The 14,514-nt window shown below is 53.6% G+C and overlaps 2 long non-coding RNA genes across 2 annotated transcripts; one reads left to right on the top strand and one right to left on the bottom strand.

Annotated features, from left to right (window-relative positions):
• Positions 1-4,735: 4,735 nt before the first annotated feature.
• LOC148218131 (uncharacterized) lies at positions 4,736-5,032 on the bottom strand. Its single transcript, XR_015800621.1, has 2 exons — positions 4,964-5,032; positions 4,736-4,871 (listed from the first exon to the last, which is right to left on the bottom strand). It is a non-coding gene; the product is annotated as an uncharacterized LOC148218131 (long non-coding RNA).
• A 6,951-nt stretch (positions 5,033-11,983) lies between these two features.
• On the top strand, positions 11,984-12,883 carry LOC148218130 (uncharacterized). Its single transcript, XR_015800636.1, has 4 exons — positions 11,984-12,024; positions 12,149-12,187; positions 12,583-12,651; positions 12,744-12,883. It is a non-coding gene; the product is annotated as an uncharacterized LOC148218130 (long non-coding RNA).
• Positions 12,884-14,514: the final 1,631 nt, after the last annotated feature.

Below are 14,514 nucleotides of genomic sequence, written 5' to 3'. Positions count from 1 at the left end.
AGTCAGGCATCTCCTCAATCCCTCCCATCTGGGACCTAAATTCTACTTCTCTAACCTTGGGGTCCACATGTTGTTCCTCTACGTGTCTTCACTCTGTCCTGTTCTCTCACTCAAGAGAGAATTGAAGGTCTGCAAGTCTCATCTGTACAGTGAATGAGATAATATCTTGTTCCAAGGCCTGCAGATAATCATATGATCCCTGCTGGGTGGTGGCCAGAGCTGTTTACAGTGGAGAATTCTGGGGGGCTGTGCCAGGATTTTCAAGGGGCCCAGCCAGGACAGTGTGGCCACTCTGGCTGCACAGCTTTTTCAGTGGTTTAACAGGTTGTCAGTTCTCAAAACTAATCACTGATTAGATTTTGTCAGACATGGAGGAAGCTCTTAGCAGCTCTTGTAAAAAAAAATAATTTCCAGGGGTGACTTCTTCCCTTCTCACAAAATATCAAATGTGCAAAACCAGCACAGAGGGTCCCTCCTTTCTGTTGTGAGGTCTCATGTTGTCACCCTTGGCTCCATGAGGCCCTGTAAAGTCAAAATGGATCCTTCGTTCCAGGAGACCCCACAATGTCATAATGATCTGTGGACACCATAAGGCCCTGAGGCATCACAATGGCCCCTTGGTTCCAAAAATCCCCGCAGAACCATAGGGGCCTCTGGATTCCACAAGATGCCCAAGTGTCACAGAGTTACTTTCTTTCCCCAAATCTCAAAAGTCTCACAATGGATTCTTGGATTCAAGAGACCCCACAGTGTCCCAGTGTCCCCTCAGTTCCATGAAGTCGTGGAGAACGACAAGGCCTTCTGGGATCACAATGGATCCTTGGTTCCTTGAGGCCCCACAGAATCACAGGGACCTCTGGATTCCACAAGACACTGGAGTGTCACCATGGCCCCACGGTTCCATGTGACCCCTGAGTGTCACAATGGCCCCACAGTCCCACGTGTCCCCTCAATGTCACAATGTCCATTCTGTTCCAGGAGGCCCTGTAGTGTCACAATGGCCCCAGCGTGCCATGTGACCTCTCAGTGTCACAATGGTCCCACAGTTTCAAGAGGCCCTGAGGTGTCACAATGTCTCACAGTTCCATGTGTACCCTGAATGTCACAATGTCCCCACAGTTCCATGTGTCCCCTCAAAGTTGCAATATCCCCAAAGTTCCACATGTCCCATTAGTGTCACAATGGCCCAGGGTTCCATGTGTCCCTTCACTATCTCCATGGTCCCACGGTTCCAAGAGACCCTGCCATGTCACAATGGCCCAATGGTTCCATGTGTCCCTTCCTGTCACAATGGCCTCAGGGCTCCATTTGTTTCCTCAGCATGACACTGGCCTCAGGATTCCATGTTTCTCCTCAGTGACACAATGGCCCCAGGCTTTCATGTGCCCACCAGTGTCACAATGGCATCATGGTTCCATGTTTCCCCTCAGTGACACAATGGCCCCAGTGTTCCATGTGTCCCCTCAGTGAGACAATGGCCTCAGGGCTCCATATGATCCCTCAATGTCACAATAGCCCCAAAGTGTCATGTGTATCTCAGTGACACAATGGCCCCACAGTTCCACCTGTCCCCTCATTGTCACAGACGAGCAGCACTGGAGTGGGAGCAGCACCACTGGAGGGGTTGCAGCTGCACTGGAACAGGAGCAGTGGCTGTGGAACAACAGGGGAGAAGCTGTGGAACACAAGTCCTGTGAGGAGCAGCTGAGGGAGCTGGGAATGTTTATCCTGGGGAAGAGGAGGCTCAGGGGAGACCTCATCACTCTCTACAACTCCCTGACAGGAGGGTGCAGCCAGGTGGGGGTTGAGCTCTTCTCGTAGGGAACAGGGACAGGACAAGAGGACACAGCCTTAACTGCACCAAAGGAAGGTTTATCCTGAACATTAGAAAAAATTTATTCACAGAGTGATTGGGCATTGGAATGGGCTGCCCAGGGAAGTGATGGATTCACTTGTAAATGGGGTAACTGCACCACCTAATTAGTGCCATGTCTTCATTTTCTCTTGTTTTTACTCAGAGTCAGGATTAAAAACATGAAGGAGGTGAATTTTCTCGAGTTTGGGCTTGGTTGTTTAATAAATCTTATTTAAAGTACAGAGAATTTTGCAACATGTCTAGCCACCAGCTAAAAGTGAGCAAAACGGAGGCGTATTGAGCTAGTTACAAGGTTTTTTAAAGTTAAAAAGTTCAATAAAGAACTAACACCTATATTATTTATACTTTTCACTCAATAACCAAACTCCTGTGACCCACTGTGCAGCAATAACTGTCCAACCAGAAACTACTACCTGAAACCATGAAGAAGAAGGATGAAGAAGACAGAAAGAGACAACACTTAAAACCTTCCATCTTGTTTCATACTTCTTACTATATTCTAAAAACCCCAAATTCCAAACCCTTCACCCTGTGAAATCACACACTTTAATTCCAATAAGAAACCCGTGACTCCAATTCTATTATTCATATTTGGAAGCCTTCTCCAAGGCCTCAAGTCAAAAGCAGTGTTCTCCTGGGGGTCAGTGTCAGAAAGCACAGAAAGTTCAAAACTCCCAGGTTTCTGGGATCCAACAGTCACCATCCCTGGAGGTGTTTAAGGAAAGACTGGATGTGGCACTCAGTGCCATGGGCTGGTGACAAGGTGGTGTTGGGTCATTGGTTGGACTGGATGATCTCAAAGGTCTTTTCCAACCCCAATTCTGTGATTCCGTGATTCAGTGGAGCATCAATGGCAAATGGGTGGATAAAGAGTGGAACAGGCCTGGCAGCTGTTCTGGGAGCAGTGCTGGAGATGCCGAAGGGAACGGCGGCGGAGCGGGAATGGAGCGGCGCCGGAGATGCCGAAGCTGCGGGACACAGAGCGGCTCCGAGCGCTGTGTCCTGCAGGAGCCAGCCCTGCACACCAGAGCCGAGCCCGTCAGGCTGACCCAGAGCAGGGGGCAGGGGCAGGAATTGCTGCTGGGCCATGGGAGCTGTGGATCGAGTGCATTTAATGGTGACTTGGGGCTTTGATTCTTGTCACTGCAGCCACATTCTGTGGTGCCAGGACCCTTCCAGTTCATCTGAAGTCACGAACTCAGGACAAAAGCAGAACAAAAGGAATCCAACGGCATTCTCAGCTGCAGGGGAACACATCTTGGTTTAATGATTTCTGATACAGGAGCCAAACTGGGTCAGTTATTGGCCTGTGGTTTTTTTTAATCCAGGAACAATTTGCAAAGTACTGACATTTGGCATTAAAAACGAGCAATATGCCTCATCATCTGAATATTGCATATGGAGTACAGAGCTATTTCTGGTTGTTAATATTGCATTTTGTCTTCTTTTTCTTCCTCTGCCAGAGTTAGAATTAAAAGCTCAAGAGACGGTATGTTGTGTTCAGACTCAGATGTTTATTAATTTTTATCTAAATTACAGTGAATTCTACAGCACGTCTAGCTAACAAGCTAAAAATGGTGATGTATCTCTGTCTTTACAAGGCCTTTTAAGGCCTAACTGTCCAATTAAGAATGAACACCAAAATTATTTTTACTTTTAAACCAATAACCAATCACCTGTGACCTGCAACGAGGAATTGCCTATCCAATTAAACAAGATCCCACCTAGACCCATGAAGAAGAAGGTGAAAAAGAAAGAAACCTCCCTCTTGCCTTCTACATATTACTATATTCTAAAACCTTAGATTCCAAAATTTCCACCATGTGATATTACACACTTTTATTTAAACTTCACACCAGTGATCCCAGTTTTATCATTCAATTTTGGAAGCCTTCTCCACAGCCTCAGGTCAAAAACTGTATTTTCTTGTGGGTCAGTGTCTGTCAGCACAGAAAGTCTAAAACTCTCAGTGTCCAGGGTTCCAACAGTTATGATCAAGAAAACAACTGGAATTATTTTCTCTCCGGGTTTCACTCTCTCTCTGGGTTTAAGCCTCCACCACTCCCTGCAGGTCTGCTTTCCATAATCTGCTCCTTGGGAGTTGGGATGTGACAAATGAGCAGTGGAAAGAGGGAGGATAATGGATAATGGACCATTCCAACTGCAAACTCTGCTTTAGTAGCCTCTGGATTTCCAGTGTTTAGAAATTCTCATGTTTTAAACTACCTGACCAAATCCCACGTTTCTCACTTTTGCCCTGGCTGAAATCCTTCCTTTGGCCTGATTTAGGAACTCACCCTCAGAAATACCTCATTGCAGACGCTTTTCTGTTGGTTTTGATAAGAGATGACAAGAAAATCAGCACGAGGGGGAGGGATGAGGGAGAGGGAAGAAACAATTCCTTCCTTGTGTCTTCCTTGTGGAAAGTCTCCTCTAGAGGTTGTGCTGCAGCTGGAGACTTGGCCAGAGGGAAGTGATTGAGCTGAGGCAGCAGAGGCATCTCCTCCCTGGTTTGTAGCCCTGGGGCTGGGAGGGGACACAGGTGCCCCCCTTGCACTCCACAACCCCCTGGAATGGGGGATTCTCCCTGCCTCTGCCAGGTGCTCCTTATCCATGCCTGGCCTGGGTGCTCCTGGTCTGAGCTCCCTCCCATGGTCATTCCTGATGGTGGGGAGTGGGAGGGAGGAGTTCAGTGCCAATCTGGGAGGTGCCAGCAGGGTCAGAGATGTGGGAAGGTGACAGTGACAGAGTGACAGGATGTGCAGATGGACACATGGACAAGACAACACCTCTGGGGGAAACCTCTTGGAGATTTGGGCGGTTTTTGTTTGTAAAATACACACGGACACAGAGCAAAGCTTTGCTCAAAGTGTTTATTGATTATTCAGGGGAAATGGCCCTGGGCTCAAAGGGTTCAAGGGGTTCCTCCAGGGATGATCATCTCCTCATGCCACCAGAGGGGATCAGGACACCGGTGTCCCCACAGCTTGCAGTCCTAAAAATCCAAACCCAGAAGGTGACCTCTGGTGCCCACTGGGAAATGAGAGGGGCCCTGTCCCCACCCCTCTCCCTGCAGGCACGGCTCACCTAGACACCCAGAGAGGCAGCCAGGCGCTTCTGCCGCAGAAGAGCCTCCAGCTTCTCAACAAGAGGGGGCTGGGGACAAACACAGCATTAGAGACACACTGGGGGCACTGGGCTGCACTGGGAGGTGGGGAAAAGAACAGGGGTCATTGGAGAAGGGGCCTGTGGGGGGAAATGGGGGGTAGGAGCTGCTGTGCTCCTGCCCAGAAGCCCTGGGGTCCTGCCAAGAGGCACAGCTGGGGCAGGGGCTGCGTCCTGGGTCACCCAGGGGGGTGCTGGGGGAACAGGGATGGGAATGCAATGGGGGCCTGGGAAAGGGGCGCTCTGGGGGGGATCTGTGGAGCAGGGGAGTTGTCTGGGATGTCAGTATGGGTTCACTGGGCTGTGCTGGGACAAACTGGGATGGTCTGGGGTGTGGTGGCCATGCAAGGGGAGGGTCTGACACTGCCAGAACTCGTGGTACCCACCAGAGGCGTCTCCAGGATCACGACATCTTCTACATCGATCTGCAGAGAGACCAGGAGACCTCGCTGGGCACTGGGATGGCCCCGGTGCCAGCAAAGGATGGGGGGACACAACTGTCCCCAAATTCCCAGAGGGAATGCCCTCCAATCCCAGCACCCCACTCACCTCCCGCAGATCATCTTGGGTTCCTTCCAGGAGCGCCTGGGAAACAAGAACAAAACTTTAACCTGGATTAGATCCAGTGGGGCTGTGGGGGGACAGGGAGCAGGGTGGAGGTGATGGGGTGGGAATTCAGGGCCTCCAAGGAGATCTGTTTGAGGTGGAGGGAGAGCCAAAGACACTGAACTGGGGTCAATGGAGGGATCAAGGGACTGGGCTGGGTCTGGGGAAGGGGCTCGGTGTGAGGTACAGGGGAGGAGAAAGGAATTGCAGGGTAGGGACATGGGAATGCAAGGGAGGGGCTGGGTGGGGACAGAAGAACGAGGATGGGTGGGGACAAAAGCGACAGGACCGAGTGAGGATTTGGGAAGGGGGCATGAGTCAGGGCATTGTTGAAGGGGACCCTGCTGCAGTAGCCAGGGAGAAAAGGAAATTATTGCGGGGGGGGGGACATGGAAGAAAAGGCTTCGGGAATGGTCAATGGGAGGCGTTTGAGGACCCTGGAGAGGACACAGAGGAGGGAGCAGGGACGGAATTCCTCAAGGAACCCAAAGGGTGGGACGGGAGGGGACAAAGGGCAGGGTGTGGGGACAGCGTTTGGCTGGTGCCTCACCTTGGCCTGTGCCGGGGGGCACAGCAGGATGGAGAAGAGCAGGGCCACGCTGAGCACAGCCACCTTCATCTTCCTCTCGCACTGGGCAGCGCTGGCTGAGGCTGCAGCAGGGCAGGAGCACCTTTATCCCTGCCGGGACTCCTCCCTGCGCCCTCCCTGACAGCCCCCAGGCCAAAGCCCGGCTTGGCACAGCCCCCAGCCCTGGCCACAAGCCCAGCCCTGGCACAGAGTCCATCCCGGCTGTGGCACGGATCCAGCCCCGCTCCCCGCATCCCTGCAGCTTCCTGCACGGGGCAGCTGCCCCTGGAGGGGACCGGGCACCCGGGGGGCCGAGGGGGGCAGGCAGGGATCCAAAGGCAGCTGGGGACCCTGTGGGGACACCCCCACTCCAACACAATCCATCCTCCAACAGCCCCCAGCCCCACAACCCCCATCTCCCGGTACCCCTCCTCTCCAAGGGTTTTTCCTTCCAGACACCCCAGAGCTAACCCCAACCACTCACCCAGTGGGTCTGAGCAGAATTGCCACTGTTCATCCTCCTGCCCCCTGGGGAAACAGGAGATGGACTGACCCCCTCTTCTTGGGACAATGAGACTCCAGAACCTCAGAAAATTGGGATATGATAGGACAGAGGTGTCATGAACCTGGGAAATAGCCAGGTGATTTGGATCTCCAGGCACTGGAGACACTGGAGAGAACTGGGAAATGATCACCTCAAGACAAGGCTGAAGCTTGGGGAATTGCTCAGGTGTGGCACTTCCCACATCCACACCACCCCATTATTTCCCTTTACCTGCATGACCCAAACTGGTCCCATCTTCAGCCCCAGGGTGGAGCCCAGGTGGGAATATCCCCTGCCCTGGGTCTGACCCTCATCCTGTCACACCTGCAGCCAATAAACCCTCCCAGAGCTCCTTGGTCCTGCTCTGCACAGCTGCCACTCATGGGGGGTGCCAGCGACCCCATCCCCAACAAAGCTCCCACTCCAGCTCTGTCCCTGCCTGGGACTTGCCCACAGCTCCCCAAGGCCCTTGTCCCCACACAGGGTCTCTGCAATGCCCTGGCCTTGTGCCCAGGCCAGCACTGGCCCTGAGCAGGATGTGCCCATCCCAAGGAATATGGGGAAGTTGGCACTTCTCCTAGAGCAGCCATTGGGATCTAATTGGACAAACAGAGGGGCCCAGTCAGGGGAGGGATGTTGGTCCTGTCAGAATCTCTGATAAGCCCTGTTTACCCAGGACCTGAAGCACCAGGAAGACATTCAGACATCTTGGGCATCCAAGAAGTGAAAATCCCCTGAGAAGTGGTTCCTGAGCCTGTCCATGGCTGTGATTCCCCCGCTGCCTGTTTTATCCCAGAGCTTTCCCCGTGGGACAGCCCAGAGCTGACCCCATCCCAAACCTGTTGGATCCGAGCAGAATTGCCCCTATTCCCGCTCTGGCACTTTGAAGAAACAGCAGTGGGCACTGACTCCTCTTCCTGGGACATCAGGAATTGGGGAAAACAGGAATGTGGGAAAACTTTAAGTCAAGGGTTGGCGGGTGATTGGGATCTGCAGTCACTGGAGACCCTGGGAACACTGGGCAATGCTGATCACCTGAAGACAAGGCTGAGGCTTGGGCAATGCCTCAGGTGTGCTTGTTCCCACAGCCAGACCACTCCATTTCCCTTTTCCTGCATGCCCCAAACCAGTCCCATTTCCAGCCCCTGAGCAGAGTCCAGACAGGAATGTCCCCTGCCCTGGGGCTGAGCCTGTCCCACCCAGAGCACCTGGGTCCTGCTCTGCACAGCTGCCACACACGGGGAGTGCCAGGGACCCCATCCCAACCAGGCTCCCATTCCAGCTCTGTCCCTCACTGGGACTTGGCTGCAGCTCCCCAAGGTCCTTGTCCCCACACAGGGTCTCTGCAATGCCCTGATCCAAGGCCAGCAGTGGCCCAGAGCAGGATGTGCCCATCCCCAGGGATATGGGGAGTGGGTGTTTGTCCCCAGACACCACTGGGATCTAATTGGGCAAACAGAGGAGCCCAGTCAGGGGAGGGATGTTGGTCCTGTCAGAATCTCTGATAAGCCCTGTTTACCCAGGGCCTGAAGCACCAGGAAGACATTCAGACATCTTGGATATCCAAGAAGTGAAAATCCCCTGAGAAGTGATTCCTGACAGCTGTCCCTGGCTGTGATTCCTGTTCGACATTCCAGGACATTAGTGAAGGTTTGTTGGTTCCTAGGAGGTGCCTTGGAGTCCTGAAAGGTCACAATGGGGTCTCCCCACAGCCTCTTCTTCTCCAGGCTGAACAGCCCCAGCTCTCTCTGCCTCTCTCTGTCACAGAGGTGCTCCAGCCCTCAGAGTGTCTTGGTGTCCTCCTCTGGAACAGCTCCATGAGTTCTGAGTCTTTCCTGTGCTGAGAATCCTCTTGCAAATTGTTTATACAGAAGACACCATTGATAGGAGAGGGGAAACTCATTTGTCCTGAAAGGCTGCCACAAGTGTAGGGACAAACTGTAGGGACAGTTTCTGGAGGGCTGAGACACAGCCCCCAGAGAGGAAGGGACATTCCCACGGGGTTCCCTGGAAATGGGGGATCACTCCACCCGCACTGGGAACCTCCGTGTGTGTCCAGCTCATTGTCCCCAGGCTGTTGGCACATGGTCAGTGGCCGTCCAATGCCATCCCTCTGACTGGCACTGATCTCCAATGCAGCATGGAACTCTCCTTGCCAAAGTTCCCAAATTAGGACCCTGCAGACACTTCCTGAATTCCTCTCCAAGGTGATTAGTAACTTTGGTGATTAGGAATAGTGGTCAGCACACCAATGATGTCACAGCACTTGTCCATCTGGTCAAGAATCCCCCACAGGGACACACTGCTCCCTCATCCACGGGGCATAAAGCAACAAAACTCCAGAGGAAAATCTTCCCCTGTGGACATTGTGGCTCCTTGGGCAAGTTCCAGGTCAAACAGTCAAGGCAGTGGCCTGAAATGTTTCCCAGCTGGCCCACAACACATCTCTGATGGAGCCACAGGACAGAGAAAGCAGAAGCCTTCACTAATGCCCTGGATTGTCAAACTGGAATCACATCCATGGATAGCCCTCAAGAACAACTTCTCAGGGGATTTTTCACTTCTTGGATGTCCAAGATGTCTGAATGTCTTCCTGGTGCCTCAGGCCCTGGGTAAACAGGGCTTATCAGAGATTCTGACAGGACCAACATCCCTCCCCTGACTGGGCTCCTCTGTTTGCCCAATTAGATCCCAGTGGTGTCTGGGGACAAACACCCACTCCCCATATCCCTGGGGATGGGCACATCCTGCTCTGGCCTTGGATCAGGGCATTGCAGAGACCCTGTGTGGGGACAAGGACCTTGGGGAGCTGCAGCCAAGTCCCAGTGAGGGACAGAGCTGGAATGGGAGCCTGGTTGGGATGGGGTCCCTGGCACTCCCCGTGTGTGGCAGCTGTGCAGAGCAGGACCCAGGTGCTCTGGGTGGGACAGGCTCAGCCCCAGGGCAGGGGACATTCCTGTCTGGACTCTGCTCAGGGGCTGGAAATGGGACTGGTTTGGGGCATGCAGGAAAAGGGAAATGGAGTGGTCTGGCTGTGGGAACAAGCACACCTGAGGCATTGCCCAAGCCTCAGCCTTGTCTTCAGGTGATCAGCATTGCCCAGTGTTCCCAGGGTCTCCAGTGACTGCAGATCCCAATCACCCGCCAACCCTTGACTTAAAGTTTTCCCACATTCCTGTTTTCCCCAATTCCTGATGTCCCAGGAAGAGGAGTCAGTGCCCACTGCTGTTTCCTCAAAGTGCCACAGCAGGAATAGGGGCAATTCTGCTCGGATCCAACAGGTTTGGGATGGGGTCAGCTCTGGGCTGTCCCACGGGGAAAGCTCTGGGATAAAACAGGCAGCGGGGGAATCACAGCCATGGACAGGCTCAGGAACCACTTCTCAGGGGATTTTCACTTCTTGGATGCCCAAGATGTCTGAATGTCTTCCTGGTGCTTCAGGTCCTGGGTAAACAGGGCTTATCAGAGATTCTGACAGGACCAACATCCCTCCCCTGACTGGGCACCTCTGTTTGTCCAATTAGATCCCAATGGCTGCTCTAGGAGAAGTGCCAACTTCCTCATGTCCCCTAGGATGGGCAAATCCTGCTCAAAGGCCAGGGCATTGCAGAGACCCTGTGTGGGGACAAGGGCCTTGGGGAGCTGTGGGCAAGTCCCAGGCAGGGACAGAGCTGGAGTGGGAGCTTTGTTGGGGATGGGGTCGCTGGCACCCCCATGAGTGGCAGCTGTGCAGAGCAGGACCAAGGAGCTCTGGGAGGGTTTATTGGCTGCAGGTGTGACAGGATGAGGGTCAGACCCAGGGCAGGGGATATTCCCACCTGGGCTCCACCCTGGGGCTGAAGATGGGACCAGTTTGGGTCATGCAGGTAAAGGGAAATAATGGGGTGGTGTGGATGTGGGAAGTGCCACACCTGAGCAATTCCCCAAGCTTCAGCCTTGTCTTGAGGTGATCATTTCCCATTTCTCTCCAGTGTCTCCAGTGCCTGGAGATCCAAATCACCTGGCTATTTCCCAGGTTCAGGACACCTCTGTCCTCTCATATCCCAATTTTCCAGTATTCCGGAGTCTCGTTGTCCCCAGAAGAGGGGTCAGTCCATCTCCTGTTTCCCCGTGGGGCAGGAGGATGAACAGTGGCAATTCTGCTCAGACCCACTGGGTGAGTGGCTGGGCTCAGCTCTGGGGTGTCTGGAAGGAAAAACCCTTGGAGAGGAGGGGTACCGGGAGATGGGGGGTGTGGGGCTGGGGGCTGTTGGAGGATGGATTGTGTTGGAGTGGGGGTGTCCCCACAGGGTCCCCAGCTGCCTTTGGATCCCTGCCTGCCCCCCTCGGCCCCCCGGGTGCCCGGTCCCCTCCAGGGGCAGCTGCCCCGTGCAGGAAGCTGCAGGGATGCGGGGAGCGGGGCTGGATCCGTGCCACAGCCGGGATGGACTCTGTGCCAGGGCTGGGCTTGTGGCCAGGGCTGGGGGCTGTGCCAAGCCGGGCTTTGGCCTGGGGGCTGTCAGGGAGGGCGCAGGGAGGAGTCCCGGCAGGGATAAAGGTGCTCCTGCCCTGCTGCAGCCTCAGCCAGCGCTGCCCAGTGCGAGAGGAAGATGAAGGTGGCTGTGCTCAGCGTGGCCCTGCTCTTCTCCATCCTGCTGTGCCCCCCGGCACAGGCCAAGGTGAGGCACCAGCCAAACGCTGTCCCCACACCCTGCCCTTTGTCCCCTCCCGTCCCACCCTTTGGGTTCCTTGAGGAATTCCGTCCCTGCTCCCTCCTCTGTGTCCTCTCCAGGGTCCTCAAACGCCTCCCATTGACCATTCCCGAAGCCTTTTCTTCCATGTCCCCCCCCCCGCAATAATTTCCTTTTCTCCCTGGCTACTGCAGCGGGGTCCCCTTCAACAATGCCCTGACTCATGCCCCCTTCCCAAATCCTCACTCGGTCCTGTCGCTTTTGTCCCCACCCATCCTCATTCTTCTGTCCCCACCCAGCCCCTCCCTTGCATTCCCATGTCCCTACCCTGCAATTCCTTTCTCCTCCCCTGTACCTCACACCGAGCCCCTTCCCCAGACCCAGCCCAGTCCCTTGGGCCCTCCATTGACCCCAGTTCAGTGTCTTTGGCTCTCCCTCCACCTCAAACAGATCTCCTTGGAGGCCCTGAATTCCCACCCCATCACCTCCACCCTGCTCCCTGTCCCCCCACAGCCCCACTGGATCTAATCCAGGTTAAAGTTTTGTTCTTGTTTCCCAGGCGCTCCTGGAAGGAACCCAAGATGATCTGCGGGAGGTGAGTGGGGTGCTGGGATTGGAGGGCATTCCCTCTGGGAATTTGGGGACAGTTGTGTCCCCCCATCCTTTGCTGGCACCGGGGCCATCCCAGTGCCCAGCGAGGTCTCCTGGTCTCTCTGCAGATTGATGTAGACGATGTCGCGATCCTGGAGACGCCCCTGGTGGGTACCACGAGTTCTGGCAGTGTCAGACCCTCCCCTTGCATGGCCACCACACCCCAGACCATCCCAGTTTGTCCCAGCACAGCCCAGTGAACCCATACTGACACCCCAGACAACTCCCCTGCCCCACAGATCCTCCCCAGAGCGCCCCTTTCCCAGGCCCCCATTGCATTCCCATCCCTGTTCCCCCAGCACCCCCCTGGGTGACCCAGGACGCAGCCCCTGCCCCAGCTGTGCCTCTTGGCAGGACCCCAGGGCTTCTGGCCAGGAGCACAGCAGCTCCTGCCCCCCATTTCCCCCCACAGGTCCCTTCCCCAATGACCCCTGTTCTTTTCCCCACCTCCCAGTGCAGCCCAGTGCCCCCAGTGTGTCTCTAATGCTGTGTTTGTCCCCAGCCCCCTCTTGTTGAGAAGCTGGAGGCTCTTCTGCGGCAGAAGCGCCTGGCTGCCTCTCTGGGTGTCTAGGTGAGCCGTGCCTGCAGGGAGAGGGGTGGGGACAGGGCCCCTCTCATTTCCCAGTGGGCACCAGAGGTCACCTTCTGGGTTTGGATTTTTAGGACTGCAAGCTGTGGGGACACCGGTGTCCTAATCCCCTCTGGTGGCATGAGGAGATGATCATCCCTGGAGGAACCCCTTGAACCCTTTGAGCCCAGGGCCATTTCCCCTGAATAATCAATAAACACTTTGAGCAAAGCTTTGCTCTGTGTCCGTGTGTATTTTACAAACAAAACCCCCCCAAATCTCCAAGAGGTTTTCCCCAGAGGTGTTGTCTTGTCCCTGTGTCCATCTGCACATCCTGTCACTCTGTCACTGTCACCTTCCCACATCTCTGACCCTGCTGGCACCTCCCAGATTGGCACTGAACTCCTCCCTCCCACTCCCCACCATCAGGAATGACCATGGGAGGGAGCTCAGACCAGGAGCACCCAGGCCAGGCATGGATAAGGAGCACCTGGCAGAGGCAGGGAGAATCCCCCATTCCAGGGGGTTGTGGGGTGCAAGGGGGGCACCTGTGTCCCCTCCCAGCCCCAGGGCTCCAAACCAGGGAGGAGATGCCTCTGCTGCCTCAGCTCAATCACTTCCCTCTGGCCAAGTCTCCAGCTGCAGCACAACCTCTAGAGGAGACTTTCCACAAGGAAGACACAAGGAAGGAATTGTTTCTTCCCTCTCCCTCATCCCTCCCCCTCGTGCTGATTTTCTTGTCATCTCTTATCAAAACCAACAGAAAAGCGTCTGCAATGAGGTGTTTCTGAGGGTGAGTTCCTAAATCAGGCCAAAGGAAGGATTTCAGCCAGGGCAAAGCGAGAAACGTGGGATTTGCTCAGGTAGTTTAAAACATGAGAATTTCTAAACACTGGAAATCCAGAGGCTACTAAAGCTGAGTTTGCAGTAGGAATGGTCCATTATCCATTATCCTCCCTCTTTCCACTGCTCATTTGTCACATCCCAACTCCCGAGGAGCAGATTATGGAAAGCAGACCTGCAGGGAGTGGTGGAGGCTTAAATCCAGAGAGAGGAAGAAAGAGTGAAAGCAGGAAAGAAAATAATTCCTGTTGTTTTCTTCATCATAACTGTTGGAACCCTGGACACCAAGAGTTTTAGACTTTCTGTGCTGACGGATACTGACCCACAAGAAAATACAGTTTTTGACCTGAGGCTGTGGAGAAGGCTTCCAAAACTGAGTGATAGAACTGGGATCACTGGTGTGTAGTTTGAATAGAAGTGTGTAATATCACATGGTGGAAATTTTGGAATTTAGGGTTTTAGAATATAGTAATATGTAGAAGGCAAATTGGAAGTTTTAGGGAGGAGGTTTCTTTATTCTTCATCTTCATGGTTCTAGGTGGGATCTTGTTTAATTGGATAGGAAATTCCGCATTGCAAGTCACAGGTGATTGGTTATTGGGTTAAAAGTAAAAATAATTTAGATGTTTGTTCTAATTGGACAGTTAGGCCTTAAAAGGCCTTATAAAGACAGAGATACATCACCATTTTTAGCTTGTTAGCTAGAAGTGCTGTAGAACTCACTGTAATATACCTAAGAATAAACATCTGAGTCAAAACACGAAATACTGTCTCTCAAGCTTTTAATCCTAACTCTGGCAGAGGAGAAAAAAGAAGAGAAAACACGATAATAACAAGCAGAAATAGCTCTGTACTCCGTGTGCAATATCCAGGTGATGAGGCATGTTGCTCATTTTTAATGCCAAATGCCAGTACTTTGCAAATTGTTCCTGGATTAGAACAAACCACAGACCAATAACTGACCCAGTTTGGCTCCTATATCAGAAATCATTAAACCAAGATGTGTTTCCCTGCAGTAGAGAA

The sequence above is a fragment of the Sturnus vulgaris genome, unplaced genomic scaffold (assembly GCF_052056855.1).
Source record: "Sturnus vulgaris isolate bStuVul1 unplaced genomic scaffold, bStuVul1.hap1 Scaffold_195, whole genome shotgun sequence".
In the NCBI taxonomy this organism is placed as follows: domain Eukaryota; kingdom Metazoa; phylum Chordata; class Aves; order Passeriformes; family Sturnidae; genus Sturnus; species Sturnus vulgaris.
The sequence above is the reverse complement of the archived record's forward strand: the minus strand, read 5'-3'. Positions and strand labels throughout refer to the sequence as shown.